The sequence below is a fragment of the Bubalus bubalis genome, chromosome 10 (assembly GCF_019923935.1).
Source record: "Bubalus bubalis isolate 160015118507 breed Murrah chromosome 10, NDDB_SH_1, whole genome shotgun sequence".
Classification (NCBI taxonomy): domain Eukaryota; kingdom Metazoa; phylum Chordata; class Mammalia; order Artiodactyla; family Bovidae; genus Bubalus; species Bubalus bubalis.
This window is the reverse complement of record NC_059166.1, coordinates 37,622,134-37,649,208: the sequence shown is the minus strand read 5'-3', so window position 1 is coordinate 37,649,208 and position 27,075 is coordinate 37,622,134. Positions and strand designations below refer to the sequence as shown.

At 36.4% G+C, this 27,075-nt stretch overlaps 1 protein-coding gene across 7 annotated transcripts in view; it reads right to left on the bottom strand.

Annotated features, from left to right (window-relative positions):
• PTPRK (protein tyrosine phosphatase receptor type K) overlaps positions 1-27,075 on the bottom strand; it is a 623,130-nt gene that overhangs the window by 450,285 nt on the left and 145,770 nt on the right. The window lies entirely within an intron of this gene.

Here is a 27,075-nt window from a genome sequence, read left to right as displayed (position 1 = left end):
CTCTTTACCACTGAGCCACCAGGGAAGCCTTCCAGTATATTTTTAGTTAGTATTTCGAAGTAAAAGAAAAGTACACAATAGCACACCAAAAGTTCTGCTTAAAAATTGTGTACTAAAATTGCTAGTCAACCAACTCAACTTGTTCCTAGTGTTCACATGTTATTTTCAGAATATTTCATCCAATGACATTACGCTTAAATACAATTTCAAGGCTTAGGCCTTAAACTTCATTCCCTGACTTTATGCCATACACCTCTACGTCAATTCACATTTTGCTGTGCAGCACATATATATCAATCAAGCACTGACTCCATATTTAATACATCTATAAATAAAACAGGATAAAGCACTGTAACACAAAATGCTGGAAATGGTTTACACAAAACATACACAGATAAACATGTTCTTTTCTTCCATTACTTAAAGTTTAATGCTTGATGTTATACATTGGAACCTCCTGGGAGACTTGAAATAAGTATCTATGCCCTGGCCTGAAATCAAACCAATTATAACAAGAGCTTCTGAGGATATGGCAATGGTCCTTTATAAAGAATCCCCATTTATTCTAAAATGTAGACAGTTTTAAAAACATGAATTCAATAATTGTTTTAAAGCATTCCCTAAATGTTACTTGAAATTATCTTCTCTTCTAGACCTAGTATCCTAATATTCCATTATGCTAATAATAATACAGCATTGGGGCTTCCCAGGTGGCTCAGTGGTAAAGAACCACTGAGTGGTAAAGAGGTAAAGTGGTAAAGAGTGGTAAAGTGGTAAAGTGTTTGCCAACAGAGGAGACACGGTTGTTCCTTGGGTTGGGAAAATCCCCTGGAGGAGGAAATGGCAACCCATTTTAGTATTCTTGCTTGGGAAATCCCATGGACAGAGGAGCATGGAAGGCTACAGTCCACAGGGTTGCAAAGAGTTGGACATGACTAAGCAACTGAGCACAGTACAAATTATTAAAGCAATTATATAATAAATGCATGTTGAAGAACAATGATCAAGAATGTGGGGTTTTCACCATTCCGTTCTTCCTGTGTTAGTGGTCACTCCAAGTTCATTTATGAGACAATGCTTGTGCGGACTTATGGGTATCCCTTGGTCTCAGCACAAAAACTATCTCTTCAGTAGCAAAAATATTTCTACTGCATGTATGATTATCTTTTATCATATTTCAATTAATTGTATTTCATTATTTTACCTGCTACATAAAAAAGACAGAAATAGCCACAGAAACAAAAATGTCCCTATCTTCCAATTTTCCAGGACCTCTCCAGTGTACATTTTAATATTAATTTCACACCTTGCTTCATATCATTTTCCTTCTTTTATTGATAAAGATAGAACAGCAGACATATTTTTATAATTCTCTTCCACTCCAAATTCACTTGCATCATTCTCAGTAATTGTTGCTGTATTTGTCAATAAGGGGCATATTCCTCTGATGGCACAGGCTACTACTGCTCAGTTCCCTTTGCATATTTCTTCTCATCTTTGATGCGTACTCACTGGAGTAATTCTTGGTGCAGTCCTTGGAGCCCTTCTGTTCCCTAATCATACCTACTATTGTGAGCTCATCTGGTTTTCATGGTTTCAAGTTATCATCTACATTCTGAAGACTCTAGAAGTATATACTCTTCTCCCCTAAATAACAGAGTTGGAAAACATGTAGGTATTTCAAATTCAACATCTCTTAAACCTAACTTGTGTACTTCTCCAAGTATCTGCCCTGCCCACATTCATCATCATCTCAGTTCATCCTTCAAAGTACTCAGGCCAAAACACTTTTTATTCACACTTGACACCACAAATCCAATCTGTCACCCAGTTCCACTAACCCTAATGTTTAAATACCTCCTTTGACCATACCCTAGTCCGAAGTCACAATCTTCTCTCACTTAGATTATCACAACAGGCTCCTAACTGGTCTCTCTGTTTCTACTCTTGCTCCATCCCAGTGTCCACTCTTCACATCATTTAGTCAGTTTGACTCCATCAAGACACAAGTTAAATCACATCATTCCACTTAAAACCTTGCAAAGTCCTCTTGATGGCTTATACAATCACCATTTCTGCTGCGACTTCATCTTCTGCTACACTCCTTCACACTCAGTTTTCTTAAGACCAAATGTGGACACGCTTCTCCTTCAGACTTCCCACTGGCTGATCCCTCTGCCTGGAATGCTTTTTCCCTGGATATCTGCATGGCTTTCTCTGTCACAGTCTCTTAAGTCCTCTCCATAGCACTCAGAGCACTGTATATTTTACTTCTAACTTTTTATTATCGTTCTTCTCATCAAAACATAAGCTCCTTGATGGTAAAGAAATTTCATCTGTTTTGTTCATGAATTTAACCCAAGTGCCAGGAAGAATATCTGGCACACATTAGTGACTATTTGTAAAGTGAATGAATGAACAAGCTGGTAAGTAAAAGACGGTCACTAGAACTGGCTGCACTACCTTCATCATGGTTCTTTAGTGTTACCTAAAACCTTGAGGAAAGTCAAAGGGGATCTGAAAGTGATCAACTTCATAAAGCAAGAGGAAGCCAAAAAAGTAGAATCAAAGCGATTTACTAGACAAAGAAAATATACTTAGCTCCAAAATAAATGGGAAAAATGTCCTAATTAACATGGAAGGTCAAGTAAAATGAGAACTACACGAAATTTTCATTCACTCTACTGACTTTAATCAACTTCAGAACCATTATAAGCATATAAATCAAGTTGCATTTTAAATACATTAAAACTTTTCCTTTCTTAATGTGAAAAAGAAGACTTGTTCTTTGCTCTGTCTAACTCCAATACAGTCAAGAAATATGTTTTAGATTTAATCTGTGGATATAGTATGTTTTGAGGATCTGGGGCTTCACAAATATTTACAGAAATACAACAAATTAACTACACATATTGAAGTAAAAGTTAAATTTTCAATAAGTATGAACTGTAAGTTACATTCATTTATATATAGATAAATTATTACATTTACACAGTAGAGAATACATATAGTAAAGTAAGGTAAACAAAACACAAGCTGCACTGCACTTCTGGACTAGACTGAGTAATTCCCACTGAACCACCCTTCTCAAAGATAACAATTATAAACTATAAAATTTGGGGTATTTATTGCAACATTAAGTATAATAAAAAAAAGAAGGAAAAATATATATGCCTAGTATTGTGGAACTATTTTAAAATGTATATCACTTTCACATGATAAAGAATCTTTGTATGTTACCCATCCCCAAAATCTCTTGCAACATGAGGACATACAGATAATATATTAGGTAAGCAAAAAAAAAAGTGCTTCCCTTATAGCTCAGTCAGTAAAGAATCTGCCTGCAGTGCAGGAAACCCAGGGGTTCTGATCCATGGGTCGGGAAGATTCCCTGGAGAAGGAAATGGCAACCCACTCCAGTATCCTTGCCTGGAAAATCCCATGGACTGAGGACGGAGGAGCCTGCAGTCCATGGGGTCACAAAGAGTCGGGCACAACTGAGTGACTAACACTTAACCAAAACAAAGAATCTTTTATCCTATGCAGTCATTACTTCATCATGTAAACATACATACACATACACAGAGATGAACACACAAAGACTATACTAACACAACGTTGTTTAGCCACTAAGTCATGTCCAATGTTTTGCAACCCCAACCAGGTGCTAGTGGTAAAGAACCTGCCTGCCAATGCAGGACAGGAGATCTAAGACACAAGGATTAGATCCCTAGGTCAGGAAGATTCCCTGGAGAAGGAAATGGCAACCCACTCCAGTGTTCTTGCCTGGAGAATCCCAGGGACGGAGGAGCCTGGTGGGCTGCCATCTATGGGGTCGCACAGAGTCAGACACGACTGAAGGGACTTAGCAGCAGCAGCAGCAGCTACCTACATATAACTATCTTTTACCTTTACCTCCATTCCAGTACTGTCGTTACATTATGTAAAGTTCAAATAAGATTGAAAATAACAAAATAAAACAATGACCCATTTGTTATAACTAAAATGACCTTAGAAACTAAACTGCAAGAATCTATTTTAACTACTGAATATTTATCACAGTAAAGTACAACTGTAGGCACTATTAGGAAAAGAAAGTAAAATATAGTACCTAATTATTGGCCACTTGCCTCAGTTCCATGAAATTCTTCTAATAGATTCTATAGTTTCTGACTAAAGCTCTACCCTGTTCTTCTCGGAACTCAGTCAACTCTTATTTCAGCCAGTTTATTTCCACACACTCCAGAGTACCAGGTTCTTGCTTCCCACTCTCTCTTTATACTCTGCCATTGTTACTTACAGTCATAGGATAAAATACCATGAATCAATTACATGATGTGTGATGCACTTCTATGAACCATACATATAATTCTCTCTCTTTTGAAGTACTGGCTACTGAAATGACATGGAATAACTAGAGACACAAGGCCAATCCATGTCATTACCAACATGATACCCTAGGTACTTGTTGGGATTATTAAAATCTATATTCACTGTTTCCAAAGTATGTTCACAACCATGTATTATATTGTTCCTTACATTAGCATTTGGGAAATAAAGGGCAACTATTACTGTCCTGATTTTATATTTAAAGATAGGACCTTTTGTCCAAATCAAGTGGATTTATTTCCAAGTCATAAGTGTTAGAATCTAGAGCCTACATCTTCCAAAACAACAAGCTCATAGTAAAGAAATGCTTTGATCATTTCCTTTCTCTCATAAGGCATTGGTTATATTTCCTCATACCATTAAATCTTTTACAGTTTGAAGATATTTGCAGATTCCTAAAGGTCCATCTAGCTAAGGCTGTGGTTTTTCCAGTGGTCATGTATGGATGTGAAAGTTGGACTGTGAGAAAACTGAACGCCGAAGAATTGATGCTTTTGAACTGTGGTGTTGGAGAAGACTCTTGAGAGTCCCTTGGACTGCAAGGAGATCCAACCAGTCCATTCTGAAGGAGATCAGCCCTGGGATTTCTTTGGAAAGAATGATGCTAAAGCTGAAACTCCAGTACTTTGGCCACCTCATGCAAAGAGCTGACTCATTGGAAAAGATTCTGATGCTGGGAGGGATTGGGGGCAGGAGGAGAAGGGGATGACAGAGGATGAGATGGCTGGATGGCATCACTGACTTGATGGACATGAGTCTGAGTGAACTCCGGGAGTTGGTGATAGACAGGGAGGCCTGGCGTGCTGCAATTCATGGGGTCGCAAAGAGTTGAACATGACTGAGTGACTGAACTGAAGGTCATTTGGTTCTCTCTAAACATCTGTTTCTGCTTTATTGACTATGCCAAAGCCTTTGACTGTGTGGATCACAATAAACTGGAAAATTCTGAAAGAGATGGGAATTCCAGACCACCTGACCTGCCTCTTAAGAAACCTATATGCAGGTCAGGAAGCAACAGTTAGAACTGGACATGGAAAAACAGACTGGTTCCAAATTGGAAAAGGAGTCCGTCAAGGCTGTATACTGTCACCCTGCTGATTTAACTCATATGCAGAGTACATCATGAGAAACACTGGACTGGAAGAAGCACAAGCTGGAATCAAGATTGCCGGGAGAAATATCAATAACCTCAGATATGCAGATGACACCACCCTTATGGCAGAAAGTGAAGAGGAACTAAAAAGCCTCTTGATGAAAGTGAAAGAGGAGAGTGAAAAAGTTGGCTTAAAGCTCAACATTCAGAAAACGAAGATCATGGCATCTGGTCCCGTCACTTCATGGGAAATAGATGGGGAAATAGTGGAAACGTGTCAGACTTTATTTTGGGAGGCTCCAAAATCACTGCAGATGGTGGTTGCAGCCATGAAATTAAAAGACACTTACTCCTTGGAAGGAAAGTTATGTCCAACCTAGATAGCATATTCAAAAGCAGAGATATTACTTTGCCAACAAAGGTCCATTTAGTCAAGGCTATGGTTTTTCCAGTAGTCATATATGGATGTGAGAGTTGGACTATGAAGAAAGCTGAGCACCGAAGAATTGATGCTTTTGAATTGTGGTGTTGGAGAAGACTCTTGAGAGTCCCTTGGACTGCAAGGAGATCCAAACAGTCCATCCTAAAGGAGATCAGTCCTGGGTGTTCATTGGAAGGACTGATGCTGAGGCTGAAGTGCCAATACTTTGGCCACCTCATGTGAAGAGTTGACTCATTGGAAAAGACCCTGATGCTGGGAGGGATTGGGAACAGGAGGAGAAGGGGATGACAGAGGATGAGATGGCTGGATGGCATCACTGACTCCGATGCACATGAGTTTGGGTGAACTCCAGGAGTTGGTGATGAACAGGGAGGGCATGCTGCGATTCATGGGGTCGCAAAGAGTTGGACATGACTGAGCGACTGAACTGAACTGAACTGAACAACTAACTTGAGTTAGCTAACTCAAGGAGAAAAAGTTTTGAGTCTAAGGTAAGTGAATCCATGGTGTTCACTTCATAAAATGGAGAGTAAATCCCCTCAGTCTTTATTTTTCTGTTTAATAATGTTTTGTTCTTATTTATTCTGCTTGCTTTTACTTATAGTTTTACCTGGAACAATCAACAGTGAGTTGCAAAAAGTAGAGAACACACTGAAGCAATTTATCTAAGCTGTCCCACAAACACGTACTTGGAAGACAAAGTAAGGAAGGGGCTTTCTAACTCATGTTCATCCAGTTATAAAGTCCTGAAAATAAGGCTTCAGTCTCAATACTGTGTGGCAAGAAGAACATCAAAAAATGGGTTCATCTAGCAACAAAATTAACATTACCTTCTTAACAGTAAGAAAGTTTCACAGAAAAATCCTTTGAAAATAAAGAATTTTTAAATCCTTTAAACTCTAGATATGACTCCCTTTGAAGCTGTTGAGATAAAATTAAAAGGACATAGGGGAGACTTTGTAGAAAGACATCATCTTTGATTGAGTAAGTACAAAATAACAGACCAGGAGATGAGCAAAGTGCGAGTTCTGTTCCCCATTAAAAACTCAAATTTCCCCTTACAGAACTGTCGAATTTTGGACTCTAAAGAATTCTGTGCTCTTCTGTGTGATTTTGTCTGATATTCAGCATCTAATATTTCCCTGGAAACTTTACATTCATACCTACACACAGACACAAACACCACATATACAATATGACATTTCGAAAGGTTCATATCTCCCATGAAAATTCATTATTAACACAATATGTAGATGTGATATATAAACAGCAGAGGAATTGAACTTACCTTTCTCTCATTTTTCAAAAAAGGAAACCAAGATATCAAAACAGCCAACAAAATCTATTTACTCATTAGAACAAGAACTTACAACTAACAACCTGGGCATATCTCCAGTCTCTGATAAAAAATTAAAATTTGTCCTAAATATGTAGATGCTACATAAGTATGTACACAAGATTTACTTTAAGCTATAAAACCAAAAATCAGTTTGCATGATAGAAAATTCAGATTTCAAAAATAATAACAATAAACCATATCAGACAGTTTCAGAGGCAATTTTTCAATTCTAGATATTTACGAGTGTTTGCTTGATGATATCTGTATACTAACAGACACAGCTTTGGTAGAATAAGGCATTTTTAAAAAAATGTTTCCAGTTTCTCAATATTTCAAATGCTGTTACACATCTTCTTTCTATGTCTTTATGATGTCAGAGGCTGCAGCTGCTTTCAACACTAAATAAAATTCAAAGTTACATGATGTATTTCATTTTTAAAGTGTTAAAATAAGAATAATCACAGAACACTTCAGTAAGCCAAATAGAAAAATAATTATGTAGAAAGTCTTAATAAACTGAGAAAAAATAAACCTTTCCCCAAATTCTTCCATATCTTAAATAACCTATCCTAGTTAATAATATTTGAGATGTTCAAGTTGACCCACAATACTGTTCTATGGAAATCATTTTCAGATATCATTATGTGTCATAGTGCAAAGCACCTACATTCAGTGAACAGTTATGTAGGAAAGGTAATTTTCTGAATTGGACATAAAATAATTCCTAATGAGCTGCTGAAAAAGTATAATGGGGAAAGGCAATTTATTCCTTCCTAAAAAAAAGGTAAGTGAAAGAAATTCAAATCAATTTCTTACAGATTAATGAGATTACTAACCAGCCATGTCACCTTGGGCCAGAGGGAAGAGGAGAGATAATATTTAATAAGTATCAACTACATGCTAGATACTATCAAATGCTGCAGAAACATTTCCTTTCATTGGAACAGAAAAACTGAGGGAGGGGAGTAGGGATGGAGAGAGAGAGAGTTTTATTATTCCAAATGAGAAAATGGAAGCTCAAAAAGGTTCTGTATCATGACAAAATAGCAAGCAATAAAAGCTGTATCTGAATTCACGTGACTCTAATTTCTGTGTCAGTTCACCTATTCCTACAGTATTCTATTTGTAAAATAAGAAGTTGGTCTAGAGATAATCTATGAAGTCTCTTTTGGATTAAATGGAAACTCATTTTGATGAACTAAGGGTACTAGCCTGGTGCTACTACCCAAACAGTTTTTACAATAACTGAATTTGGGGGTTTCAAGTGTCAAAATACAAGAAAAATTGAGCACAAAGGGAAAATGCCTTTTATGGTATACTAGCATTATTATATTATTACAGTATAGTATTATAGCAGAAGCACATATAGTCAAGTGTACAAAAAAGGGTAGTGAATATTTAAAAGCAGCATATAAAAATTATAAATCATTTTGTTGACAACTCATTTCTCTTTATTTATTCCACTCAAACAATTTCTTGGGGCCTGTAGGTATCCACTTTCTAAACTCAGATATCGAGCATTTGAAATTCCAAACAACATCTAGATCACTGCCATTGGTTCAGTAAAAAAATTGCTCAGCCTGCAACAAGAGTGAAACATGAAAGCTGTCCTATTTTTTTAAACGGATTTCAGTACAAATGGTTTCTATAAAACACTGTGACTAGAGAGAAACCTGGACTTTATGATGAGGAATGTGACATACAAGAGCAATAGTCCTCTCTTCCCACTGGCTTATTGTCTTCATTGATTTTAGTTTTGAGTAAAAGAGAACAGAAGAAATAGTCACCTCTACCAAGCTAAGGAGTCCCTGTCTCGATTTCACTGGCAATGAATCTACCTGAGTAATTAAAAAAAAAAAAAATTAAAAAGCAGTGCCTATGACATCAAGCAAGGTTTTGTTGTCACATTTATACTCTCAGTAGCCAAATTAAACAATAAAACATAATATGAAACATCATCTTCTAAAACTGAGTCCCCTGGACTGCAAGGAGATCAAATCAGTCAATCCTAAAGAAAACCATTAACCCTGAATATACATTACATGGACTGAGGATGAAGATGAAGCTCCAATACTTTGACAACCTGAACAGAAGTACCAAATCACTGGAAAAGACAGTGATGCTGGGAAAGATTGAAGGCAGGAGGAGAAGGGGAAGACAGAGAATGAGATGGTTGAATGGCATCACCAACTCAATACACACGAGTTTGAGCAAGCTCCAGGAGATGGTGAAGGACAAGGAAGCCTGGCATACTGTAGTCCATAGGGTCACAAGGAGTAAAACATGACTGAGCAACTGAACTAAACTGAGCCAAGTTAAATAATAAAACAATATGAAATACCATCTTTCAAAACTGCTGCAAAGATCTAAAACTCCAAAACTTTCACATAGCATACACATAACACAATAAAATATTATTATAGTGTTAACCATGAGAAAATAGTACAAAAATGACTAGATAAGTACCAAAGATCATTTCTCCATATAGAAAAAGGAGGAAACACAACAGGGTTGGAAAACCACTCAGACCCAGACCCACTCCATTCATCTACATAGAAATATTTTAAGAGGCCAGTTGAGCAGTAGAATATATTAAAGCACCCCCTTTTCTCTTTTTTATCAGTATTATCAACCTTTCTATTTATTCAGGAAAAAATAATTTTAATTTTGAGATAATAATACGCTTTCAAGAAAAAAAGTTGAGAAAAGTTCATTCACATTGAGTCATTCATTCAACAATTACTTATTGCGGGTCTACGAACCAAACACGGTGCATGAAAGTTAATGGTAGTATTTTTTTCACTTTATTCTTAACTTTAAGCATCAGTCTCTTTATTTTCAAGAACTATATCACTTTATGAACACTACCATATCCTTTAGCATCATTTTAGATATCAGTGTTTTAAGCTACAAAACTGAAAATCAAAATCAGCAATAGGGTTACATTCACAAGTCTTTTACAGTTTAAACAGGTTTTTACTTTCTAAAAATTCTGCTACTTCTTAGCCCTCTATGGAACAGAGTAAAACACTAGAACCAGGAGACAAATTGGATACCAAATGTTATCTGTAGCTAATACTGAATTTATTTCTTAAACATTTCAGAGAAGAATCATATATTTGTTGAAGCAGCTACTAATTTAGAAAGTAAACTCATACCCTTACAAGCTTACTCTTTACCAACAACTGAATCAAGAATTTCAAATTAACATTTTTTCTTTTTAAAAAATTATACCTTTGTCTTAACAAAGAAGCAGATACAGGGAACAGGATAGTGGTCACCAGATGGGAAGAGCCTGGGGGTCAGGGGTCACGAAATGGATAAAGGGGATCAACTGTACAGAGACAGATAGAAAATAAATGTTTGGTGGTGAGCACACGCTAGTGTAAATAGAAGTAGAAATATAATGGTGTACACATGAAACATATAATGTTATCAATTAATTTTATCTCAATAAAAAATAAATTAAAAAAAAAAAAATCCTTTGTCCTGACAACTAGCTTCAGGTGAACTTCTGACGCATTCCATCCACAGGTGTTCCCACAAAAGGTTTCCCTTGTTAACATTTTTTTCAGTAGCATAATTTTTGTTTTAATATCCAACTTAATAAAGATATCTCTCAAAACAAAGGTTTTTTGCCATTATTTTTTCCTTAAAAAAATATTTTTACTTATGTCACACACACACACAAAGAAAACCAATATAGCATGTAAATAAAACTAAGAAAAAAGCAGAGACATTACTTTGCCAAAAAAGGTCCATCTAGTCAAAGCTATGGTTTTTCCAGTAGTCATGTATGGATGTGAGAGTTGGACTATAAAGAAAGCTGAGTGTCGAAGAATTGATGCTTTTGAACTGTGGTGTTGGAGAAGACTCTTGAGAGTCCCTTGGACTGTAAGGAGATCAAACCAGTCAATCCTAAAGGAAATCAGTCCTGAATATTCACTGGAAGGACTGATGTTGAAGCTGAAGTTCCAATACTTTGGCCACCTAATGCGAAGAACCGACGCACTGGAAAAGCCCGTGATGCTGGGGAAGATTGAAGGCAGGAGGAGAAGGGGACGACAGAGTATGAGACGGTTGGATGTCATCATGGCATCACCAACATTGGTGATGGACAGGGAATCCTGGCATGCTGCAGTACGTGGGGTCGCAAAGGTTCGGACACGACTAAGAGGCTGAACTGAACTGAACTGACTGAAACATCAGAATTGTGTGACTATTTTGAAAAGTTCAGTGTGACTACAGTGGTATGTGTGCAGATATAATGAATACAAAGCAATCTATTCCATACAAAGAAACTCTAATATATTTAATTATTTGAATCATATTAATTGTTTGGATGAGGAAAAAAATTTCAAGCATTGTCAGTTGTTCAGTTCAGTTCAGTCGATCGGTCGTGTCTGACTCTTTGCGACCCCAGACTGCAGCATGCCAGGCCTCCCTGTCCATCACCAACTCCCGAAGCTTGCTCAAACTCATGTCCATCGAGTCAGTAATGCCATCCAAACATCTCCATCAAGCATTATACCACCTACTTTGATAACTTATTACATTTGCTGTCTTTTCATTATGTTTTAATTAACAGATCAGGCATTTTGGTTAGCAATGTGACACATTAAAATTTTTCTCATTTAAAATAATAGGAAATTGACTTCTTGTTATATAGCAATCTCACATAGAATATCTGCTTTTCTGAAACAGACTTTTGACATTAAGTGGAGTTGCCCATGAACAAAGGGATGACCAATTATGTACCAGGGAAAAGACAGTAATTTTGTCTTCAAGGAAAAAATAAGTATGATTATTTCAGAACTTTGAAACAAAGTAGTCCAGGTAAAACTTCAGTGGACATAAGAAAATGTAACAAGCTTGCAGAGAAAAATTTATTTTGGATATTTTTAAAGTATAATACCTGCAAAGGAGTACGTCAAGGCTGTATATTGTCACCCTGCTGATTTAACTTATATGCAGAGTACATCATGAGAAATGCTGGGCTGGAAGAAGCACAAGCTGGAATCAAGATTGCTGGGAGAAATATCAACAACCTCAGATATGCAGATGACACCACCCTTATGGCATAAAGTGAAGAGGAACTAAAAAGCCTCCTGATGAGAGTGGAAGAGGAGAGTGGAAAAGTTGGCTTAAAGCTCAACATTCAGAAAACTAAGATCATGGCATCTGGTTCCATCACTTCATGGGAAATAGATGGAGAAACAGTGGAAACAGTGTCATTTTGGGGGGCTCCAAAATCACTGCAGATGGTGATTGCAGCCATGAAATTAAAAGACGCTTACTCCTTGGAAGGAAAGTTATGTCCAACCTAGATAGCATATTGAAAAGCAGAGACATTACTTTGCCAACAAAGGTCCATCTAGTCAAGGCTATGGTTTTTCCAGTGGTCATGTACGGATGTGGAGTTGGACTGTGAAGAAAGCTGAGCGACAAAGAATTGATGCTTTTGAACTGTGGTGTTGGAGAAGACTCCTGAGAGTCCCTTGGACTGCAAGGAGATCCAACCAGTCCATCCTAAAGGAGATCAGTCCTGGGTGTTCTTTGGAAGGACTGATTTTGAAGCTGAAACTCCAATACTTTGTCCCCCTCATGCGAAAAGTTGACTCATTGGAAAAGACCCTGATGCTGGGAGGGATTGTGGGCAGGAGGAAAAGGAGATGAAGGAGGATGAGATGGTTGGATGGCATCACCAACTCGATGCACATGAGTTTGGGTGAACTCCAGGAGTTGGTGATAGACAGGGAGGCCTGGCGTGCTGTGATTCATGGGGTCACAAAGAGTCAGACATGACTGAGCAACTGAACTGAACTGAACTGAATACCTGCAAATAATGAGTCCCAAAAAGAAGCAATAAACTGTGTTGAAAACTTTGACTCAATTTTGATAGGCTTTTTTGTGATTTTTTCCTTCGCTTTTACTGCCAAATATCACATGAATGCCAAGCTGGAAGTACGTTTTCCTTCTATTAAAAAACAAATTGATCTTAGCAGTTTCAATCTCCTCTTAACAACAGGTTGTAAAATTATTCCTAACTTTCTGTGTAATTTAGCAGAGATTTTGTATCTCTACAGGTAATTTCTTTGGTGCATTAAACTGATTTTATTATGGTTTTGATATTAAAAACAAACACAACTTCATAGAATCTATTTTTAAATACTAAATATTAATAGAAATCAATATAAATATGATGGTAATAAATATTAATATAAGTAATATTAAAATATTGATATTATCCCTTGTTCTCAGTCACCTATGCTGCTATCTTAGTTAAGTGCTGTGCTTAGTCAGTCGGTCGTGTCCAACTCTTTGCAATCCCATGGACTGTAGCCTCTGTACATGCAGATTCTCCAGGTAAGAATACTGGAGTGGGTTGCCATGCCCTCCTCCAGGGGATCGTCCCTACCCAAGGATCAAACCCAGGTCTCCTGCATTGCAAGCAGATTCTTTACCTTCTGAGCCACTAGGGAAGCCCTAGTTAAGTGACTAATCTGCAGTAATTCTTTAGATTCTGCCTGCATGCTAAGACTCTGAATTCAGAAAAATAAAAATTTCAAAAAACCTTTGCTCATAAACTGTGAAGTTTCCTAAAGGGCTTTGTGCTATGCCAAATGGCTTCAGCTGTGTCCAACTCTTTGCAATTCTATGAACCATAGCCCACCAGGCTTCTCTGTCCCAGGGATTCTGCTGGCAAGGCTACTGGAGTGGGTTGCCGTGCCCTCCTCCAGGGGATCTTCCCAACCCAGGGATCGAACCTGCATCTCCAAAGTCTCCCACGTTGGTAGGCAGGCTCTTTACTGCTCTGCCAAAAGGATTTTGCACAAACACAAAGATTTGTTTCCTTAATTTGTGAGACCATAGAAACTAAAAATAATTGTTTGGCATGCTCCATACATTTTAGCTATTTTTTCTGTTATTATTTTTAACAAGAATTACCTTTGGAGAGTATGTTCATAATGGGGAATTGGTTAAAAAAAAAAAAGTCAAAAAAAACTAGGCAAAAGAATGACTACATATCCTTCACTCAAGGAGCAGCTAATTTTTTAACTGTATGTACTTTTGTCCAATTCACTATTCATTATTGATTAAGACATTTTATAAATTTGTGAGAGAAGATGTTAACTTGCAGAAAGCTCATGGCAATACAAATGAGATTTAAAAGAGCAAATAAATTTTGTCTAGTAGAGTGGCATATGATTTCTGTTTGGTAGTAAAGATAACCTCAAAGGTTTCAGATGTATTACCCTGTTAGACATTAACTTATTTAGTATAAAATTAGGAATCTTACTACAGCACTCTTTTCATGCCTATAAATGCTTCCCTTGTTCCTATAATCTTTTGAACAAGCCTTACCATCCTCCTGGCTTCTACATTAATCAATTAAATATATCTTTAGCATATGTTCATCTACATTATAACTTTCGACTTTTGAGTTTTTATAAAGTATATTAACTTATTTCTTCTATGTCATAAGAAAACAAGAGAGAATATAAAATCCCTCAATAGTAATAATTGCAGGTCCGACTCTTTGTGACCCCATGGACTAGTCCATGGAATTCTTCACGCCAGACTACTGGAGTGGGTAGCCTTTCCCTTCTCCAGGGGACCTTCCCAACCCAGGGATCCAACCCAGGTCTCCCGCATTGCAGGTGGATTCTTTACCAGCTAAGCCACAAGTGAAGCCCAGATAACTGAAATAGGGCAGGAAGATTTTCCACTTCTCAAGTTACAGATACAGTAAATGCTTTGAAATCAAGGAAAAACTGACACTAGGCTCGCAATGCATTAGAGAATATCATGTTGCTATGATAATTGCTTTATTTGTCCACTCTTCTAAATCTCACAGCTTCTGAATTCTACTACCTATATTCCTTTCCTACTATATCTGCATCAAATAGTTCTGTAATGGCATTGTTGTTACCTACCCAGTATCCTCCCCATCTTTATTCCATTACAACCTGTCTAGCAACAAGATCCAGAGAAGGCAATGGCACCCCACTCCAGTACTCTTGCCTGGAAAATCCCATGGATGGAGAAGTCTGGTGGGCTGCAGTCCATGGGGTCACTAAGAGTCGGACACGACTGAGCGACTTCCCTTTCACTTTTCACTTTCATGCATTGGAGAAGGAAATGGCAACCCACTCCAGTGTTCTTGTCTGGAGAATCCCAGGGACGGGGGAGCCTGGTGGGCTGCCGTCTCTGGGGTTGCACAGAGTCGGACACAACTGAGTGACTTAGCAGCAGCAGCAACAAGATCAGAAGAAGCTGGCACTAACTTCAACCTCTGCTCCAATTGGGGGAGGAGTACAGGCTTGAAAGTATCACCCAATCATGTTTTACTCTGCTCACTACTGGTTGGTTTAGACATAGGTATGGGACATGATTTTGGCCAATTAGACAAGAAGATAAATCTGTTGATGGGCATCTCAGAAAAGTTCTTTATGCTGATTAAAAAACAAAGAAACAGACATAATGAAGAGACAACCTCTTTTTTCAGTGTCTGAAATTAATACCTAGAATAGCTACAGATCTTATACCCATGAGGGGAGCAAGCCTGAGGTTAAAATATAACCTTAAGAGTAGAGGAACTGAGAGACAAAAGAACCTGGAACCTCAAGGACATCACTTAAGTAGCAATCCTGGTCTTCCTCATGTGTGAAAGCAGCTTTCTTTATTTATGATTCAAAGACATTTTGACTTGGGCTCTCTACCATCTGGAGCTGGAGAAAACATGAGAGAGAAGCTTTGCCATACTTTCAAGTCAGCCCTGAAGCTTTTTTTCTTCTGTAGTCTCTAAAGGAAGGATCTGTACTCCAGTTTGTTTACAGAGAGGTCAAAAATGAGATCTTTATGCTATATCTGTTTATACTTGAATTCCCAATCTTGAGTTTCCCAAGACATGAAACCTCTGAAAATTTACTTGGCCTTGCTGAACCTCAGTTCCCTCATCTAAAAGATGTGTTAATACATACCTAGAAAGGCTTTTATGGAATTTAAGTGAAATGACATGTAAAAATGCCTAAGTGGTCAGAAGAGCATTTTTTTTTTTTTAATTATCCATTAAGTCTACCCTAGCTTGGATAAAAACCATGCACTCAAAATATAATTTTTAAATAGCCATATTTGCCATTCCACTTTTCTATTTAATCCACCAACTATTTCAGAACTAGGGGAGGAAGAGAGGAACAGAAATATCTAATTTACTTGATAAAATTTGTAGAATTGTCCTACTTTAGTCCATAAACTACAAGAAGCAAGTCAGTGTATCTTTTTAATCTACATCCCCAGGTGAAGATTTCATGATGCTGCTGGCATTTATAAGTTGTCACGTGCTCTTAATGTATAAAACATCTCACTTCTATTATAACAAGGGAATAATAATTTAATTATTATAATAACTAAATCATCAATAATTTCCTCTTTCAAGGAGGGGGAAAAGGTCTGTCAACATACTCTCGACATATACAAGGTTGAAAACTGACAATCTTCGAAGATATTCAAGGCATCTTTTTAACATAATGATAAATATATACGCATAGCTCTGTATTTTTTACAACATTAACTATAGGAGAAAATTAACATCACATATCTTTAAATAACCTCTAATTTAATCACTTAGATTTCATTGCTTTTTTGTGTGTAATTTGTTTCCCCTGGCATTCTAATGTTTGAAGACAAAGCTTTGAAGCTGAGAATGTCTAAAAGAGTTCTTTAGCCATCATGAGGCAAGTTTATTTTTGGAGAGGGACTTATAAGGTCATAACTGTACTTTCAGTCTTTCTCCCCTCCAAGGAAAAGTAATTTTGTTTCCTTAGACCATGTATTGATTTTAAGGCACATGTTAAATATGACTGGATAGTCTTTGAAATTACTCTGTATTCGTACCCCTAATTCATTTAGGAGATTGGAAGTTCTCTAACACTGACACCAATATTAATTTCTTTTCTTTTCTTTTTTTTAAATACTGACCGGTTTTCTCCCCCTGAGATATACAGAGACATATCTAACTTAGATACATCACGTACCTGAAATAACAGGAAAATATTCCTGTCTCAGCATGCCACTTCTGTCCACTGTAATTTAGACATTCTTCACGCTGCATTTATGTTCACAAGGGTAACAGTACTTACATTAAAAACCTGCCCTCATGAAGTAGCTCACCCTTCACAGGGTCCATTACAGCCTTTCACTCTCTGACCCTGCACTGCCTCCGATTCCTACTGTTTTTAATAAGCAACTCAAATGTGGTAAACTATCTTCTCTGTGCTGAGGGCAAAAGCACCAACAGACACATGATAATATGGTTTGGAAGAGCATGTTGAAATAAGCCCATAATTCAGGTCCGAAAATATCCTACTGCAAACAATGTCTTAAAACTATTTTCAAACCCTAATTTTTAGTCTGAGTTCTTTAGTCCAAAATTTTTCCTTCTACCATAAATGCTCTAATGAGACAGCAGATAATATATATGTTTCCAAGGTTTTGCTTAGACAGCCATGCAGCAAGTGTTCATCAAATAACTAAAAATAACATACAGGTAAGTCAAAGAAAGGTCAGCTCCTCTTACTAGTGGGTGAGAACACCAGGAGTAAACCCCAAAGCTCCACTGCAATTCCAAACAACAGCAAGTCCCAGACCCCACTTCATGTGACGATTAAGAGACAATCATTTCAAGCTTTTAAATTTTGGAAAAAAACAGGACCTAGACGAAGTTGTAGGAAAACATTGTGGAATAAACCTAATACATAGCTCCTTTTATAGGGGATTTAAAGATGCAAGACTAAGTGAAGAAAATACATCAGCTACACCACAATTTATCAAGAAGGATAGCACTGTAGCAAGAATAATTGTGATATCAGACAGATAGACCCAACTTCAGATTTGATCCCTAAGCAGCTTTAAGCAAGTTATTCACTCCACTTATCTCTAAACTGTCACTAATTTTGCAGGGTCCACATGAGGATTAAAAATATATATCATGTCCCTGGTATAGTAGGAACCCAGTAAACTACCAATAAGTCATAGCCAACGGGAGCAGGCTTATCTGAAGTGCTGAATGTACATTTGACTATTGTTTTAAAGCTGTCCTTTGGAATGTTACTTCCGTAAGTATTTCTTGGAGAAGCCATTTTGATGGAACTGGTGGTGGGGAAAGGGGTAGGGTAGGGATGTTAGGGAGTACAAAGCAAGCAAGTTCTGGGACCAGTGGCTCTTAGTTATCAGTTTTACATATTTGAGTGCTGAGAAGTACTGCTTTCAAAAAGAGAACTCTACTATTTTTTTTAAAATCTAATTATCAAATGATTTTGATGCATAGCCTTCCAGTTTTAAACTGAGGGTTTTAGGCTCTGTCCCCTTCTTAGACTCTATTGCCTGTATTCAATACTTACAGTATTTCCATCTGTTTTAATGAACTAACGTTAAGTTATTCTCTTATCCTTTCCTTCTCTCTCCTTGCCACCCTTCCCTTCTTCTCTCCACTATAACCCATCTCTCAAGTGGTGCTTAAGACAACTGCAAGGTCCACAACACAGTATCTTTGCTAGTATTAACAGACAATAATAACTAGATGGCAAACAGAATAAACCAACATTTTGGCCTGATTTGCTTTATCCTCTAACATAAACAAAACTGCCTGTAACACTTAACCAACATTACATGCACATAACTTTATTCTACCACTTTCTGCCATATTTTGACTCTGACAGATTTGATATCAAATAATTCTGTTAACTCAGATATGTGAGAATTTAGCAATTATGATCTTGTAGAAACACATGCCTTATTATCAACTGTCGTAAGAGGGCGATTGCAAGGCTACCCACTCATTTTAATGAGAGATTAAGGTTCCCAATGAGACAGACTATCGACTAGAAACAGTAAGACAACACAAAAACTCCCTTGAAATTTCTTAGATATATTAAAATGTGATATACTGAATAACTAATATTATTTAGTAAGTTGTGAGTAAGTCTTTACCTAGAAAACTAAGGGACTATTGCTATATAGAAAAATCTAGCTGAAATTGTGTTACTTAACAAATATTATTATTTAAATATAATATTTCATTTGTTTTTCACTATATGATACAATGTCAGAAGAAAACCAGGCACAAAATCATGAGACCTATGCATGCTCACTATTGAATACAAAAAACATTTAGTCTCTTCAAATAAATATGTGAAGAAAACAAAACTTATTTTAACAACCCGGCTAATTATTTGTATTTATAAACTCTTGGATAAAAGAAATTAAAAAAAAAGGATACACTGTTCCAAAAAGAATAAATGAATTTACAGGCACATTTATTAGTATTGTTCAGTATTCATTCTTCTCTGTGTAATGCCATTTGCTCTCTAAATTTCAGTCTGAGGATTTGACAAGGGGGCAGAATTGATACTTAGTTGGGCTTTTAAACTATTGAATCACAACCTCACTAAGCTTTATAACCTATGAGGAATGGTTTCTTTCTTCAACCTTCAGATTAATTTATTAACAAAGGGCTTTTATTTTTGTGATAGACAGACATAAACAGATACTTAGATAGACAGAATGTGTGCATTTTACAGAAGGGACTCTGCATAGTGATTTACATTATCACAGGGGAAAAGTACTAGACTGAAGGTAGAATACAGCATAGCATAATTTTAAACTGTCAGATGAGTACTCTAGAGACTCTAAACTAAAATTCAATTAGTCATTTTACAAAACCTGTTAAAAGGAAAAAGGAGTCATAATTACAGATGAAGATAAATTTATTGAGATGTCAATCACAATGTCTATGCTCGGATCTAGGTCAGAACATGTAGCAAAATGGTCTAGTGAATTCGTTTCATGATGTCATAAGTAGACAGGAACATCTGACAAGATCAAGAATACAGATGTATTTGAGATCGAAGAACAATTTCTACTTCCCTGCAACACCTCTCATTCTTTATGGATTTGATTTTTATAGCCTAGATTTTTAAGGAGTAGAAGATTGGAATTAATTTGACTAGTAAAAGACAAAAGAAAAAGAGAGAGATCCTTAAAATGAGCTCTTTCTTGGTAGTATTAATAATATTTAAAATTAAAACCAAAATAAATAGATGAAATCATTTATGAAAGCAAAAGCTAAATATTATTAAGAATATGAAGATCTTCTAATTACCTTAAAATCTGAACTGAATGTAATGATTGAGAAGTAAGGTATTTTTAATTCAATTAATTTTAAAGCAAGAGGGAGACGTTTTTTGTTTAATACTTGACCAAAATATTTTAAACCACATTATATAAGTTGACATTTTCCCTAAGTAAAATGAAATAGTGTCTTGGAAAACCAAAGATGAAAAATATGATTTATGTTCATGAGGACATTATAGTTTGGTGGAGAAAAGGAGATATTTTAAAGTATTATAACAGCCTGCAATTGAAGCATGTACCAGGTACAGTGGACAGCATATCTGAAAGTGAGGACAGAAGAAATATATAAAAACTCCATGCCAGCCAGGAGAATCTTCCCAAAGCAGATAGAACTTGAGCAGACATAGTAAGAATGGGTAGGAGTCTGATGAATAGATAAACAGAGAATTGCCTAAACAGAGGAAAGGAAACATATTAATACAAAGGCTCAGAGACGTCAAAGAGCATATTATCTTTGAATGTGGGAGAAGGGATAAAGGTTGGTGAGGGAAAAAAAAGGAGTTTGAACCCATTTGAGGTATCCTATTATATATTTTCATTCTAATCTGTAACATCTTTTAATTCTTTGTCTAGTTTCCCCAAAGTATCCTTGTGAGCTGTGATTTTATTTATTCTACTTCTTGGCATTTTCTATTAACATATAAGACATATAGAGAAAAGAACACAACTCATAATTATACACTTCAATGATTTTTCAATTTCAGCTTATCTGTGAATAAACCATCTAGATCAAGAAAGATTGTGTTACCAGTATCCAGAAATCCCCTTCCTGTCACCTTCCAAGCACTAACCACTCCCCACCCCTCCAGGTGCTTCTGTAGGTAAATAATATCCTGACTTCTAATATCATCAATTTGTTTTGCCTGTTTTTGAAATTTACATAAATGAAAGTACATACCCTTTTGTGTTTAGTTTCTTTTCCTCAAGATTATGTGTGTAAAATTCATTCCTATCATATATAAACAGTTTGTTCATTTACATTGCAACATTATGTGGATTTATCAGGATTTTATTCATTGCACTGTTGACAGACATTTGAATTGTTTTCAGTTTCGGACTATTTTGGATACTAATGCTGTAAGTGCTCTTGTACACGTTATTTAGAAAACGTGTACTCAGTCCTGCTGGGCTGCTACTCCATAATGGGTCTTCCGGGAAATTAGGCTGTACAAAATGGTTATACAGATTGATACCTGACCAAAGTTCAGTATATGAAGACTTTCACTTGTGCCATACTCTCACCAGCACTTGAAATTTTAATTTTCATCTTCTTGCTCCATGTGTTGTAGCTTCTTCGTGTTGTGGCTTTAATTTGTATTCCTTTGATGTAAGAGTTGAGCAGGTACTCTCATTTTCACATGATTTTTGGCCATTAGGATATACTCATTCTTTTGCATGCTATGTTAAATGTCCTACACTGGCCTTTCAATCACCATCATTATCAGCTGACAAAGGCAGCTTTGCTGAAGAACACTTTAAGCAATAATTAACAGCATTATGTCTTCAAACAAAAAGAAGTAATTTTCTTTTCTACTCATCTTCATTCTTTTAGTATCTAATCTATTTATTCTCTCTTATCTCTTCCCTGCTACCTTTTTAGGACAAAAAGATCAACAAAAAGATGCCAATTAACAATGTCCAAGTATTGTAAAGAGAGTCCAATAACAAGATTGTTGACAAGGGATTAATTTCCAAAATATGCAAACAACTCATGCAGCTCAATATTTAAAAAACAAATGATCCAATACAAAAAAAAAACAAATGGCCAGAAGATCTAAATAGACATTTCTCCAAAGAAGACATACAGATGACTAAAAAGCACATGAAAAGATTCTCAACATCAATAATTAGTGGAGAAATTAAAATCAAAACTGCAAAAAGGTATTACCTCACACCAGTCAGAATGGCCATCGTCAATAAATCTACACGCAATAAATGATGGAGAGGGTGTGAAAAGAAGGGAACCCTCCTACACTGTTGGTGGGAATGTAAATTGGTATAGTCACTATGGAGAATGATATGGAAGTTCCTTAAAAAAAACAAACAGAAAATAAAGCTACTATATGATCCAGCAATCCCACTCTTTGGCATATACCTTGAGAAAATAATAATTTAGAAAGATACACACACCACAATGCTCACTGCAGTACTACTTGCAATAGCCAGGACACGGAAATAACCTAAATGCCCGTCAGTCAACAGAGGAATGGATGAAGAAGATGTGGTACATATTCCATGGAATATTTTTCAGTGAATAAAAACAAAATAGTGTCATTTGCAGCACAATGGATGGACCTAGATAGGGATTATCATACAGAGTGAAGAATTCAGACAGAGAAAGACAAATATAATATTGTTCATATCTGAAACCTAAAAAAGGGTACAAATAAACATGTATCAAAACAGAAAAAGAGTTACAGATGTAGAAAACAAAGAGGGTAAGAGAGGGAGGGATAAACTGGGAGACTGGGGTTGATATACACACATTATATTTATAAAATAGTTGTATAGCGCAGGGAACTCTTATCAATACTCTGTTATGGTCTATGTGGGAAAAGAATCTAAAAAAGACTGAATATATGTATATGTATGCATGCGTGCATGCTAAATACCATTGTTTCAGTGGTATACAGCTCTTTGGGACCCTACTGACTGTAGTCCACCAGGCTCCTCTGTCCATGGGATTCTCCAGACAATACTGGAGTGGGTTACCATGCCCTCTTCCGGGGATCTTTTTGACCTAGGAATCGAACCCACATCTCTTTTTACATCTTCTGCAATGACAGGCAAGTTCTTTAGCACTAGCACTACCTGGGAAGCCATATGTACATGTATATGTATATGTGAATGTAAATGTATATACACTGAGTTGGACAAAAAGTTCATTTGGATTTTTCTGTAGCATGCACATTCAGTTGCTAAGACATGTCTGACTCTTTACAGCCCTCCAGGCTCCCCTGTCCATGGAATTTTCCAAGCAAGAATACTGGAGTGGGTTGCCATTTCCTCCTCCAGGGGATCTTGCCAACCCAGGGATGTCTCCTGCATTGGCAAGTGGATTCTTCACCACTGCGCCAACTAGGCATCTTACAGAAACACTCAAAAACTAACTTTTTGGCCAATCCAGAATATGTATAACTGATTCACTTTGCTATATACCTGAAACTAACTCAACATTGGAAATCAACTGTACTCTATTTTTTTTTTTAATGTTTTAAACAGTTCCAAAGGGGAAAAAAAAAGTTTGCATCAGAGACTCAGCCTTACTTTTGGGCTGCTATATGTTTGAGTTTTCTCATTTTTAATAAGTGAGAAAAATAAACATGTCTATTTTAAAATAAATGGATCATTTATAAAATTTTAATAGGCTAAATCTAAGTATCTCCTTTTTTCCAAATTATGAATAATGTTCAGTGAGTATTTTAAAGGAATATCAGATGGAAAATGAAAAAAAAGTAGTGTAGATGATAAAAAGAGAACAGAAAAAGAACAGATACATAGATACTTTCTTTCAACATCTACAAAAACCAAATACAAATTGCATTTGCAAAAATAAAATGGCCATGACCTTTTTCCCTCCTCTGCATGATTAATTACTTAATGTCCTATTAATTGAAAGATGTGGCTGAATTTCAAACACTTTCATTTTCTGTGCATATCATCCTGTACTGTAACCACCGATTAAGCTGCTCATCAAAGGTGAACCAACAAGGTCATCTGAGCAGTAACTCTTCAGCTATTCATTACCCATCTTCAATGGTAATTAACAATGGTAACATTTCCATAAATCAACATCTTTCTGATTGTTCTCTGATGATAAACAGTCAAAATATGTGCATCCCAGCCCACCCCTTCTACTTTTATATAAAAATTCAGTCTAAATATATCTCAGAGAAAGCACAGATAAAATATTACAGAAGTTTCTTTAACTAAAATGTACCAGGAAAATAAGGTTATGTACCTTTGAGGGAAAATACAAACCTACAATACACAACTAAATGAGTCTAGAACAAATAACCCAATCAAAAAATGGGCAGAGGATCTAAATAGACATTTCTCCAACAAAGACAAACTGTCAAAAAGCACCTGAAAAAATGCTCAACATCACTAATTATAGAAATGCAAATCAAAACTACTGTGAGTTATCACCTCACACCAGTCAGAATGGCTATCATCAAAAAGTCCACAAACAAATACTAGAGAAAGTTTAGAGAAAAGGGAACCCTCATACACTAATGCAAACTGGTACAGCCACTATGGAGAACAGTACGGAGGTTCTTTAAAAAACTAAAAAGAGAACCACCATTTGATCCAGCAATCCCACTCCTGGAAATACATCCTGGTAAAACCATAATTCGAAAAGATACACACAACCCCAGTGTTCACTGCAGCATTATTTACAATAGCCAAGCTAAATTTTCATCAAGAGATAAACAGGTAAAGAAGATGTGGTATATATGTACAGTGGAATAGTACTTAACCATAAAAATGAAGTAATGCCATTTGCAACAACATAAATGGACCTAGAGGTTATCATACTAAGTGAAGTAAGACAGAGAAAGACAAATAACATATGATGTCACTTATATGTGGAATATAAAGAACAACGTTGCAAATGAACTTATTTACAAAACAAAAACAGACTCACAGCCTCAGAAAACAAACTTGCTGTTACAAAAGGGTAAAGTGTGTGTGGGGGTGGGGGCAGTAAATTAGGAGCTTGGGATTAACATATATATATATATTACTAAATATAAAATAGATCATTAACAAAGACCTACTCTTCAGTACAGGGAACTCTACTCAGTATTCTGTTATAACTTACATGGAAAAAGAATCTAAATAAGAATAGATATTTGTGTATGTACAACTAAATCACTTTGTTGTACACCTGAAATTAACTCAATATTGTGTATCAACTATATTTCAATGTAAAATTAAAATTAAAAAAAATAAAAAGTAAATTTTAAGCATAGCTTGGATGGATTTTCATGAAGTGAACATGCTACCCAGGTCATACATAGAATATTAGCAGCAACCTAAGAAGACTCTTTTAAACCTCCTTATAGTCATTAACTACACCAAATAAAACATTATCATGGCTTCTATTTTATTGTTTTACCTGTTTTTTTTAATATTTAAATAAAGGAAATCATAAAGAATGCAAAAATAAATAAATAAGTCTGCTGACAACATAAGGGTCAAATATGAGAAGAAAAGGGTACTAGTCGCCTAGTACCAATTTATTCCTCTGGAAATTATGGCTCAGCTCAGCTACAGCAGTATCCATTTGTCTACCCACCCATGAAAAGTGACAATTTAGAGTAGAAAGCAGATTTAATTCACACTACTCTCAAAGAGTACACCATGGGGTGAAACAGTAAGAAAAATTGAAGTGTATAATATTATGATTAAAACACTGAAACTGTATTTTAAAATTTAAATTACTACTAAGAGGCAAATATCTCATCAAACACATATGATAATATACTATAATAAAATGATGATGTATTATTGCACAGTATATTAATATATTACATTATTAAATATCAGTATATTGTATATTATATATGTGATTATACATAATTATATTCCATATTTTATTTCTAAGTAATAGGAAGGTAATTTACTCTCTTTAGTAAAGTATTTTAAAATTTCTATTTGCAGTTTCAATTTTTCAATTTAATAATATACACACAGAGGTTGACATTAATTCCAAACTAGTCTGGAAATGAAGACACAAATATTAGCCTGCTAGTATATAAAATCAGAGACGGCGATGGCACCCCACTCCAGTACTCTTGCCTGGAAAATCCCATGGACAGAGGAGCCTGGTAGGCTGCAGTCCATGGGATCGCTAAGAGTCAGACACGACTGAGTGACTTCACTTTCCCTTTTCATTTTCATGCATTGGAGAAGGAAATGGCAACCCACTCTGGTGTTCTTGCCTGGAGAATCCCAGGGACGGGGGAGCCTGGTGGGCTGCCGTCTATGGGGTCGCACAGAGTCGGACACGACTGAAGCGACTTAGCAGCAGCAGCAGTGTATAAAATGGTATGTATATGTTAAGATCCTATGTTATTAATTATTAAGGGAAAACACAATTTGAACTGGCTTAAACAATAAGAAGATGTTCTATTTCACAAAACCAAAATGCAAAGGATGTAACAGGATCAAGGTAAAGAAAGCAGGATTCAGCCTTATTTTTCTACAGTCAACTCACAAAAGTCCTCTCCATCTCCATCTCTGTCTAGCCTGTCTCTCCTGAGAGCCAATGGCATGAGATAAGCTCTCTCCCTGCCATGAAACAAGAAAGTTTCTCTTCAGTCTGGTTGTTGCTGTTGTTTAGTCGCCAAGTTGCGTCCAACTCTTTGTGACCCCATGACTGCAGCACACCAGGCCTCTCTGTCCCTCACCATCTCTCGGAGTTTGCCCACATTCACAGCCATTGCCTCGGTGATGCCATCCTGCCACCTCATCCTCTGACACCCTCTTCTCCTTCTGCTCTCAATCTTTCCCAGCATCAGGGACTTTTCCAATGAGTTAGCTGTTCTCATCAGGTGACCAAAACATTGGAGTTTCAGCTTCAGCATCAGTCTTTCCAATGAATATTTAGAA